The sequence below is a fragment of the Schistocerca cancellata genome, chromosome 4 (assembly GCF_023864275.1).
Source record: "Schistocerca cancellata isolate TAMUIC-IGC-003103 chromosome 4, iqSchCanc2.1, whole genome shotgun sequence".
Taxonomy (NCBI): Eukaryota; Metazoa; Arthropoda; class Insecta; order Orthoptera; family Acrididae; genus Schistocerca; species Schistocerca cancellata.
The window spans coordinates 74061634-74071520 of NC_064629.1; positions in this window are offsets into that span (position 1 = coordinate 74061634).

Here is a 9887-nt window from a genome sequence, read left to right on the forward strand (position 1 = left end):
TTTTTCAGGTTGGAGCCAACGTGTGTGACGTTTATGTTCCTCACATCGGTCATGAACCGTCGAGTAGTTTGTCCGATACAAGCCTATCCGCAGTGACTGGGAATTTTCGCAATCATGTTAAACAGGTCCAAGAAAGACTCTAGTTTTGGTCAAAGGCAAAAAGACACTTTTAATATCGTATTTTCTGATGATTCTTTAAATATTCGAACAAATTTTCCAAAGGACAAAAAAAGCATCTTATTTACAAGTGTCCATTGTTGGTTCGCATGGTGGTCCAAACGGAAAAGCGCGAACAATTTGATGATGAATATATCCATTTTCTCTTAAAACAACCTCGAGAAAATCCAGTTCTTGCGTCAAATTATCAAAATCCGAAATAGTAAAAACCCATCTCACCTAAAGATGGAGGCCAGCTAGACCGTCGAAATATCGTGTCGTCAGGACGATGAAATATGGCTGCATAACGGTGAAGAACAACATTTATGACGCCGGAGAACTCTACGTAACCACAGAGGGCTGTGGGTAGACACCTGGTGCCGCATACCTACTAACGACTTGTCGAATCCGTGCTATGGAGAAAGGTGGACCAACCTGCTGTTGAGCAGGTGATTATGAAGTTTTTCCCATCAGTGTGCATACACTGACAGCAGCAATTCCCATGCAGCTTGACATTGGCTGTCTTTGGCAGGTCCTGGCGCTAGACTGCCGATCTCTCTACGTTCATTATTCCTACGTTGCGTTAAATAGCGGCGTGTATGACATCGTACCTTGTAGACACATCGGACAGTCGATGCTGATACATCGTGAAATCTGGCAGCTTTACTCATAGTGTGGTTATTGACAAGTCCAAACACTACAGTTCCTTTCTCCCATTCTGTATTGCTCTCACGCCGACGTATCACAATACACTAATATCATACAATCAACTGGAACGTCACACCAATTCGCTACAACTTTCGTCAGTGGCGTAGGGTTGCACAATCGCCTGGCACCAGTTCTACACCAACTACAGCGCTCCAAAGTGAGCAGTGTGGTCTTTTGCCTGATGATCGTATCTAACGAACTCGTTGTCGACGGGACGTTATACTTTAACTTTTCTTCTTCCTCCGATTTCGTTGTGAAATGACAATTGGGTATCTGTATCGTGAAGTAGACTCATGAGTGCAGAGTACTGTTACGCTTGTATTGCTCTCTAATATAGTAATTGTGGTGTCACCGCCAGACACCACACTTACTAGGTGGTAGCCTTTAAATCGGCCGCGGTCCGCTAGTATACGACGGACCCGCGTGTCGCCACTGTCAGTGATTGCAGACCGAGCGCCGCCACACGGCAGGTCTAGAGACACTTCCTAGCACTCCCCCCAGTTGTACAGCCGACTTTGATAGCGATGGTTCACTGACAAATTACGCTCTCATTTGCTGAGACGATAGTTAGCATAGCCTTCAGCTACGTCATTTGCCACGACCTAGCAAGGCGCCATTATCATTTGCTATTTATCTTGTGATGCATGTACCGTCAGACCGATGTTCACCAATTATGGATTAAAGTTAAGTATTCCAACAGCTACGACCTTTTTTGCTATAGTCTAACTTCCTTAAATGTTCCAGACCTCACGCCAGCCTGCGTGAGCTTAAACGCGTGCCTTTCGGCTTCCTCATAGTGGCTTGGCTGTCTTGCCAAGTCACAACAGTAATAACAACGTGATTACTGAGGTACGAGGGGCCTTCAGCAAGTAACGCAAAACATATTCTTTTCTCGGCCAGTTTCCCTTGAAAAATGCAGAATTTATTGTGGGACATCGTAGATTACTCACGCTTCAGCTCCTATAGTTTCATGAAGTTCCAATAAGTGGTGAGCTATACGTAGCCTTGAAAATGGTGTCTGTAACGAAGGTGCGTTCCCAGCAGAGAGCTCTCATTGACTTTCTTTTAGCGGATAACCAGAACATTGCAGATATTCGTAGACGTTTCAAGAATGTCTGCGGAGACCTGTCAGTAAACAAAAGCACGGCGAGCCGTCGCCCAAGGCGTCTGTCATCATCGCAACATGCAAATCTGACCGGTCTACCGCGTGTCACCGCCCGCTCACAGCTGTGAATACTACTTTGCTGGAACGTGCGGACACTCTCATTCGAGGTGATCGACGTATCACGAACATCTCGCTGCTCAACTAGACATTTGTCCACCAGTTGAGGTGGATTCCTTGCTACTTAACAGAAGGCCGCGAAGAGCAGTGAAGGATCATCTGTGTGGAATTGTTTGCGCGTTACGAGGGTGATCGTGAAAACTTTTTGTCGAATATTGTCACAGGCGATGAAACATGGGTTCACCATTTCGAACCGGAAACAAAACGGGAATCCACGGATTGGCGTCACACCACCTCTCCTCCGAATAAGAAATTCAAATCCGCACCCTCACCAGGAAAAGCGTGGCGACGGTCTTCTGGGACTGTGAAGGGGTTATCCTGTTTTATGTCTTCCCTCATGGTGTAATGATCGACTCTGAAGTGCATTGCGCTACTCTCAGGACATTAAAGAAACAACTTCAGCGTGTTCGTCGTTACAAAATTCCAAACAAACTTTTCCGTGACAACGCAAGGCCTCACCCAAGTCTGCGCACCAGAGAAGACCTCACAAAATATCATTGGACTGTTCTTCCTTAGCCAGCAAGGTGGCGTAAGGCCGTCGCATTGAACGGAGTTTACATTTTCTAGCCAAAAGAGTGAGTAATAATATGATGTAGTGAAATACTGAATAAAACCAACCTGTTTCCAGAAAAAAATGTTGCATTACTTATTGAACGCTCCCGCACTTTTCCCTTCCTAAGTCCCGTATTTACTTCTGCCTCCGAAGAACTAAATATCATCCACGTCATTTTGACGGAGTGGGTGACAACGGTCCCGATATACACTGACGGTTTTAAATAAATTGAAAGAATAGGATTTGCATTCTCTTATCCCTCTATGGAAAGCTGAGTTATGTACGACCTTCCTCCTGAAACATACAGCTTTATGGCTTACGTTTTAGCAATAATAGGGGCTCCCATATACGCACTATGTAATATCAGCGTTATTCTGGTAAAAAAGATACCCGCCAGGGTAGCCGAGAGCGCTAACGCGCTGCTTCCTGGACTCGGGTAGACGCGCCGGCTCCGGATCGAATCCGCCTGGCGGATTAACGACGAGGGCCGATGTGCCGGCCAGCCTAGATGTGGTTTTTAGGCGGTTTTCCACATCCCGCTAGGTGAATACCGGGCTGGTCCCCATGCCTCAGTTACACGGCTCGCAGACATCTGAACACATTCGCACTATTCCATGGATTACACTCGACACAGACATTTGGGGTACACTAATTCTGTACCGGGGGGGTAATGGGTGGCGGCATGAAGGGCATCTGCCCACCCCTTAACCATTAACATGCCAAATCCGATTAACGATGGCTGACCCTGGGTAACTGCGGGACAAAGGCTCAAGCAATAGAAATTCTGGTAAAAAAGAACATCAGTCATGTAGTTTAAAAACTAACTATCGCATCTTCGACTATCTATCAGTGTATCAAACAATACAAAAGCAAGCGTGTTCTGAAGGTCAAAGAGCATTTCAGAATCACAGATACAATAGGTGACGAGTTAGCGAGGAGGAGTGTCAGGAAAGGAATATCTTTCTTTGTACTGTAATTACTGTAATGAAAGAGGCATTTCATGAATGGGACCGACTCTCGGAATACTCGCAGCAGACGAGAGAACGAAACATCGCCAGGCTTCAATCCTTCGTTCCTAAATGAACATGGCATTTGAAGTTTCAATCTTCTCGACGACACAAAACATCCGTAATGCGGAATGGACAAGGGTGTTATTCTACAAATTTCTACACAATCAAAGTTTGAACCTCTCCATATTTCAGAAATCTATCCTCAAAACTGACTGATCTAAGTTACCTACGGTCGATTGTTACCGATGCGCCAGTCAACAGGCCAGACTCTGTTAGGGAACAGCACTAGCAAAGCAGGCGTTAGTGACGTTGGCTACGGATGATCCGCGTAAAGAAGTACTTCACAGTAACAGTTAACAAAGATCAAGGTCAAAGCGCTACGATTCGTAGGCGTGGCCCTGTGTGTGTCACACAACTCCTAGGCGTCAGCTATACTAACTGCCACCCTGCAGACTGTTATAAACAAGTGTCAGAGCATACTGAATAGATGTTCAGATATGTGAGCGGTTCGAAGACATTTTAAGTGATAGAACCCAGTATGTCGCCCTCGAAGGCGACTATTCATCGACAACAGGATTATCGTCAGGAGTGCCCCAAGAAAGTGTTATATGAGCGCTATTGTTGTTTGTATACATGAACTATTGTCCGCCTCGGTAGCTGCAGTGTCAGCGCGACGGACTGCTAAACGTAGGGGCGCAGGTTCGAACCCCTGCAGGGTCGAGATTTCCTCTGCTCGGGTGTTTTTCGACTACTGAGATGGCGGCATAGACGCTAGCCGAAAGCCAATAACTCTATATAAGAGTCCACAAACGATCTCACGGATAGAATGAGCCCCAATCTGCTACTGTTTGCTTCACCATAGTACAACAGTGACGTGGTTGATTGACTTTAGGAGGATACAGGATCACTTGGTCAGAATTTCTATTTGGTGCAACGAATGGCGGCTTGTTCTAATGAAAAAACGTAAACTATAGCTAATGACTAGCAAAAACGACCCTGTATGATTTGAATACAGTATTAGTGGTGTGCTGTTTGTCACAGTTATTTTGTTTAAATATCTAGGGCTTACGTTGCAATGCAACATGAAATGAGACGAGCACCGAAGCTGGTTGGAGGGGAGGTGAATAGTCGACCTCTGTTTATTAGGAGAATTCTAGGAAACTGTGGCTTATCTTTAAAGGAGACAGCATTCTTCAGTACGGCTCGAGTGTTTGGGATCCCCACCAGGTTGGTTTAAAGGGACACATGAAGAGTGCTGCTAGATGTATTACCTATTTGTCCTGTCAACAAACGAGTATTATGGAAACGCAACGTGAATTTAAATAGGATTCCCTGCAGAGAAGCAGACGTTAGTTTCGCGAAACACTATTGAGAAAATGTAAATTAGTTATAGAAGACTGCAACCAGTACACTTCTTTTAATAATTTTGTTTTATTCCATGAACCGGTTTTCGAACCTTTTCAGGTTCATCTTCAGATGGTTTCAGGAGGTTACATCATTATTGATAGCATAATGCTGGGTGCTGGTTCTATGACAAAAAGATGGAACACACTAATGTATCACCATGACTATAGATTATCTGTCGATATGGATGTAAATTTAGTTTTTTATTTACAGCAACAGTACAGGCGGCTTTTTTCGGTTAGTGACCATCTGTCTGCCTCCATTTTAATGTCCAGTTGTTATGTCACTACACACACTTCCACACAAACTACATTAATTTACACTCTGACAGCGAGACTTTGCCAGCATCCAGCATTCGCTTTACAACTGTTGCTTGTAACAAAGATCTTGACAGAAAGATACGGCATAGGCCTACTTTGCACAGAGATGTAATTTGTTCTTCTTTACATGTATTAAAGCCGATATAAGGGCAAATATTTTAATCAGACTGGCGATAACATGAGAGCACAAAATAAAATAAATAAATAAATTACTACAAGAACAAACTTTAGGTGATCTGATATCTTATTTCCATTTGTATATTACGTGTAATGCAGGCAGTTTATAGCAATTCTTTTATTTTTTTGTATCATTATTGGCATTAACATGAATACCCAGGAACCAATGATACAGAGGCATTGTATCTGCAGTGAGATGCAGCTGTCTGTATGACTAGGACCTTTATATTTAAATTAAGAACAAATCTTCGGATGAACTGTTGACTTATTTATGTTGTTATGTTAACATGAGCTGGGGTATTAGCAAGAGTAGATTCTGTTTATTTTAGCTTGTATAAAAGTTATTGTGATTGTAATACACTAAAGCTGTTTGTATGGCTGTACACTTTATATTCAAAAACCATGAACAAAAGTTCTTCAACTGTTGACTTATTTTTATTCTTACATTAAAGTGATCTGGAATATTGGTAAAGGCAGCTTCTGTTTGTTCCAGCTAGAAGTAATATGTATAAAAGTACTGATTTATGTTAGCAGTAGAGGGCTTTAAGATTTAGAAATATAGTACAGGTTTTATTCTGTGGTAAGATATTACATTGACACCTGTGTAGTTAGGATGTAAGGAGAGGGAGGGGGAAGGTCGTTGTGGAGGGGGGTGGGGAGGAGGTGTAGAGTTCGTTGAGTGGTTACTTGTTTTGAACTAGTAGGTCATCAAAGTTCTGAAGGAAAAATTTGTTTCTCAGTTCACTTTGATCATTGAGCAGGTAGTCAGGTGCTGTATTTGTGTTGATAAATATTTCAATTTCTTCAAGAAGTTCAAGTATTGAGCCTTTGTTGGCAAAATGGAGTATTTGGAGATTCTGTTCTATGTTGTTTGCAGAGTGATTGTGTGGGCATGATGTGAGGCAAAGCTGGACATATTCAGGTTGTTAAGACGGAGTGCATCTATGTGTTCTTTAAATCTTGTTGTGAAGCTTCTACCAGTTTGTCCAATGTAGAAGCTTGGATATGAGTTGCAAATGAACTTGTACACACCTGACTTTTGATAATGTTGTATAGTGGTTTTGGTGCTGTGTATGATTTTATTTTGTATTTTGTTGTTGGTGAAGAAACTTAATTTTATGTTGTATGTCTTGAAGAGGTTGTCAAGTTGGTGAGAAATCTTCCCTAGGAAAGGCAGGCTTACAAATTTGGTCTTCTTGTTTGTGGGTAGTTGTTCAGCAGTTGGTTGACTTAATTTTGCTGTATGGATTAGTTTATCTATTACTACAGGGTTGTACCCATTTCTGGAGGCAATTGATTTAATAATTTCTGTTTCTTTTTGTCTTTCACTTGTGTCCATTGGGATTTTAAGCATGCGATTAACCATTGTTCTGAAGAAAGCTTTTCTATGTTTGTCTGATTGGCAAGAGGATTTGTGTATAGTAACATTGGTGGTTGTTGGCTTTCTGAAAATTTGAAATTTATGCTTTTGATTTATATTTGAGATTGTTAGATCAAGATAGTTAATGCCTTCTGGTGTTTCATGTTCTGTTGTGAATTGAATTTTATTGTGTATTTTATTAAGTTCTTAGGTTAGATTATCTATTTCTTCTGTTGTTCCATTGAACAGTATGAGAGTGTCATCAACATAGCGTTTATAATAAAGCAGCTTATCTTTTAGTTGGGTTTGGGATCTAAAAAAATTGTTTTCAAGATTATTGACATATATGTCTGCTAGCAAACCCGCAAGACTACTACCCATTGCCAGTCCATCTTCCTGAATCTAAAATATGTTGTTGAACAGGAAGTAGTTGTGTGACCATATAAGCTCCAGGATCTCTATGAGTTCATAGATTTCAGCTCTACCCATTGTCCCATGTTTGAGTAAGTTATTTCTTACTAAACTAATTGCTTCCTTGACAGGTACGTTTGTATATTGGTTGACTATGTCAAGAGATGTAAATTTAGTTGTGACTGGGATGGGGATATGTTTTGTACTATTGATGAACTCATAACTGTTTTTGATAGAGAAGTTATTTTCAAATACATATGTCTTGAGGATAATATCATTAAGTTTCTTGGTCATTTTATAGCTTGGACTATTGATGGAGTTCACAATGGGACGTATCGGACATTCTGGTTTGTGGATCTTAGGCTGTGATCTCAGTTTTGGTGCTGATGGGTTCATCACTATAGAGAAAGTTTAGAGAACCGGAATTTGCGACAAACTGCCCAGCGATTCTATTGCTACCAATATACATCTCGTGTAAGTAACATACGACAAAGAAAGAGAAATGAGGGCTAGCACGGAAGCGTAGAGACAATCGTTTTCTCTCAATCTACTTGATAGTCAAACTAAAAGGGAATGGCTTGCAGTAGTACAGGGTACACTCCCCTCCGCCATGCACTGTATGGTGACATGCTTAAAACGTGTGTAGTTGTAGGTGTAGATATGTTTCTTCCACTTCCTAGACGGTAGTATGTAAGCTTATGTTAAAAATTGTATTCGTTTATTTTGCTCTGTACGGTTTAATAAAACTCTATTTACGAAATTTTATAAATTTTCTGTGAACCTGAATTCCACCGATAAAATTTCGGAGATATTTTTGGAGTATTTTGATAAAAGCGACCCTTTGTCTCCAGTGGCTGGTTACGGAGTATTAATGTAATTGTGACTTATTCGTGTTTTTACCTAGTAACTTTGTTCCCTTGAAAATACCATCACAAAAGTACAAAAGTTTGCAAAGTACAATCATCTCAACCTACAAAGAAACGACACAAACGGCCGTCAGGTACAAAATTACTACGTTACCGTCGCTTCGGGAACAGCTCGGTGTAGCGTCGTAAGCCGCTCTTCCGTTGCCCACCATTAACCCACACACGAGATGCCGATCGGCAAACTCTTTCTCACTGGTTTGTCAGTACTACTGTGTATCACTGTCCATTCTGCCAGAAACACAATCCCAAGATAGAACCGTACACTACTGAAAGCTAATTTGTAGACGTAAAGTGAACGTTTTTGTTATCCACAGCCAGTACCGAGAATGAATGGAAGCAAGACAAATAGTGAATATTGTTGCTATCTGCACTGCACTGTTGCGCATATATTTTAGTGCACACAGCTATAGAAATAAGAACGCAAACGAAGTGCATCTATTCAATAACGAGATATTGGAGACCATGGGTCCGTCTTCCCAAAATACCCAGAAAATATCCCTGAATAACTTCCATAACTTCGTCGATGGAGTTCGTATTCACCCAGTATGAAGCACTGTAATGAGCCCCAGCCATGAATGAGGCCAAATTTCGTCTTTAATTGTCATATTATGTCACTGAAATTGTGAATGACAGAAAATGTGACGTAATCTGATTTGGCCGTCGCTTATTTGAATCTGTCTGTGTGTGAGGGATTGGGGGGGAGGGGCGGGGGAAAGGGGGGGGGGATGATAGAACAAAGAGAGCTGTAATCAGTCAAGCACAAAACACGAAGCATAATATTTGTTGTAACAAGCCCAACATGTGTGCAATATCGAACGTCAACATTTTTGAAGGAAATTTGTAATAACGTTCGTTTTTGTCTGTTGCAATTCCATCCTGTATCCCACTCCAAACTGAACATGTCTGTATGATAGCTTCGAAAATGATCAGTCCTACGCGAGCAATATGGTGTGAGCAATAAGTAGTATATATGAAACAATCTTTCATGTTCACTACCTCACAGCCAAGATATTCCATAAGTCTCAGAAGAGTACAGCGTGGGATTCCCGTCGAAATAAATATAGAAGGTCTTTCAAAAACGACTTCACAACTTTGAAAATTCATATACATTACTTCATAGTACCTACAGAGGTGATTGTAGTGTCAATTTCTAGGGAAATATATCAAGTTCTGTCTCGCGTAGTTCGCTAGTGTCGAATCGCACAGTAAGGAGCGCTAATGGCAGTTGCGTTAAAGATGGCTGCCAGCACTGGACCCGAGCAAGCTAGCTGTGTGTGTTGGTTTGAAGAATCAAAGTCGGCGATAACAGTTCAGCGTAATTTCCGTACCAAGTACGCTAAAGATCCTCCTACTACGCCTACAATTTATGAGTGACAAATGTTTTGTAGAAACAGGGTGATCGGTAAGACATGGGAAACCATCAGGTCGTCCAAGCATATCTGAAGACGTCGCTGAGCGAGTGAAAGAACGTTTTGTCAACAGCCCTACGAAATAGACCTGGCGTGCATCTCACGAACTGCAGATCCCACATACGACTGTTTGTCGTGTGTTGAGGAACAGTTTGCATTTGAAACCGTACA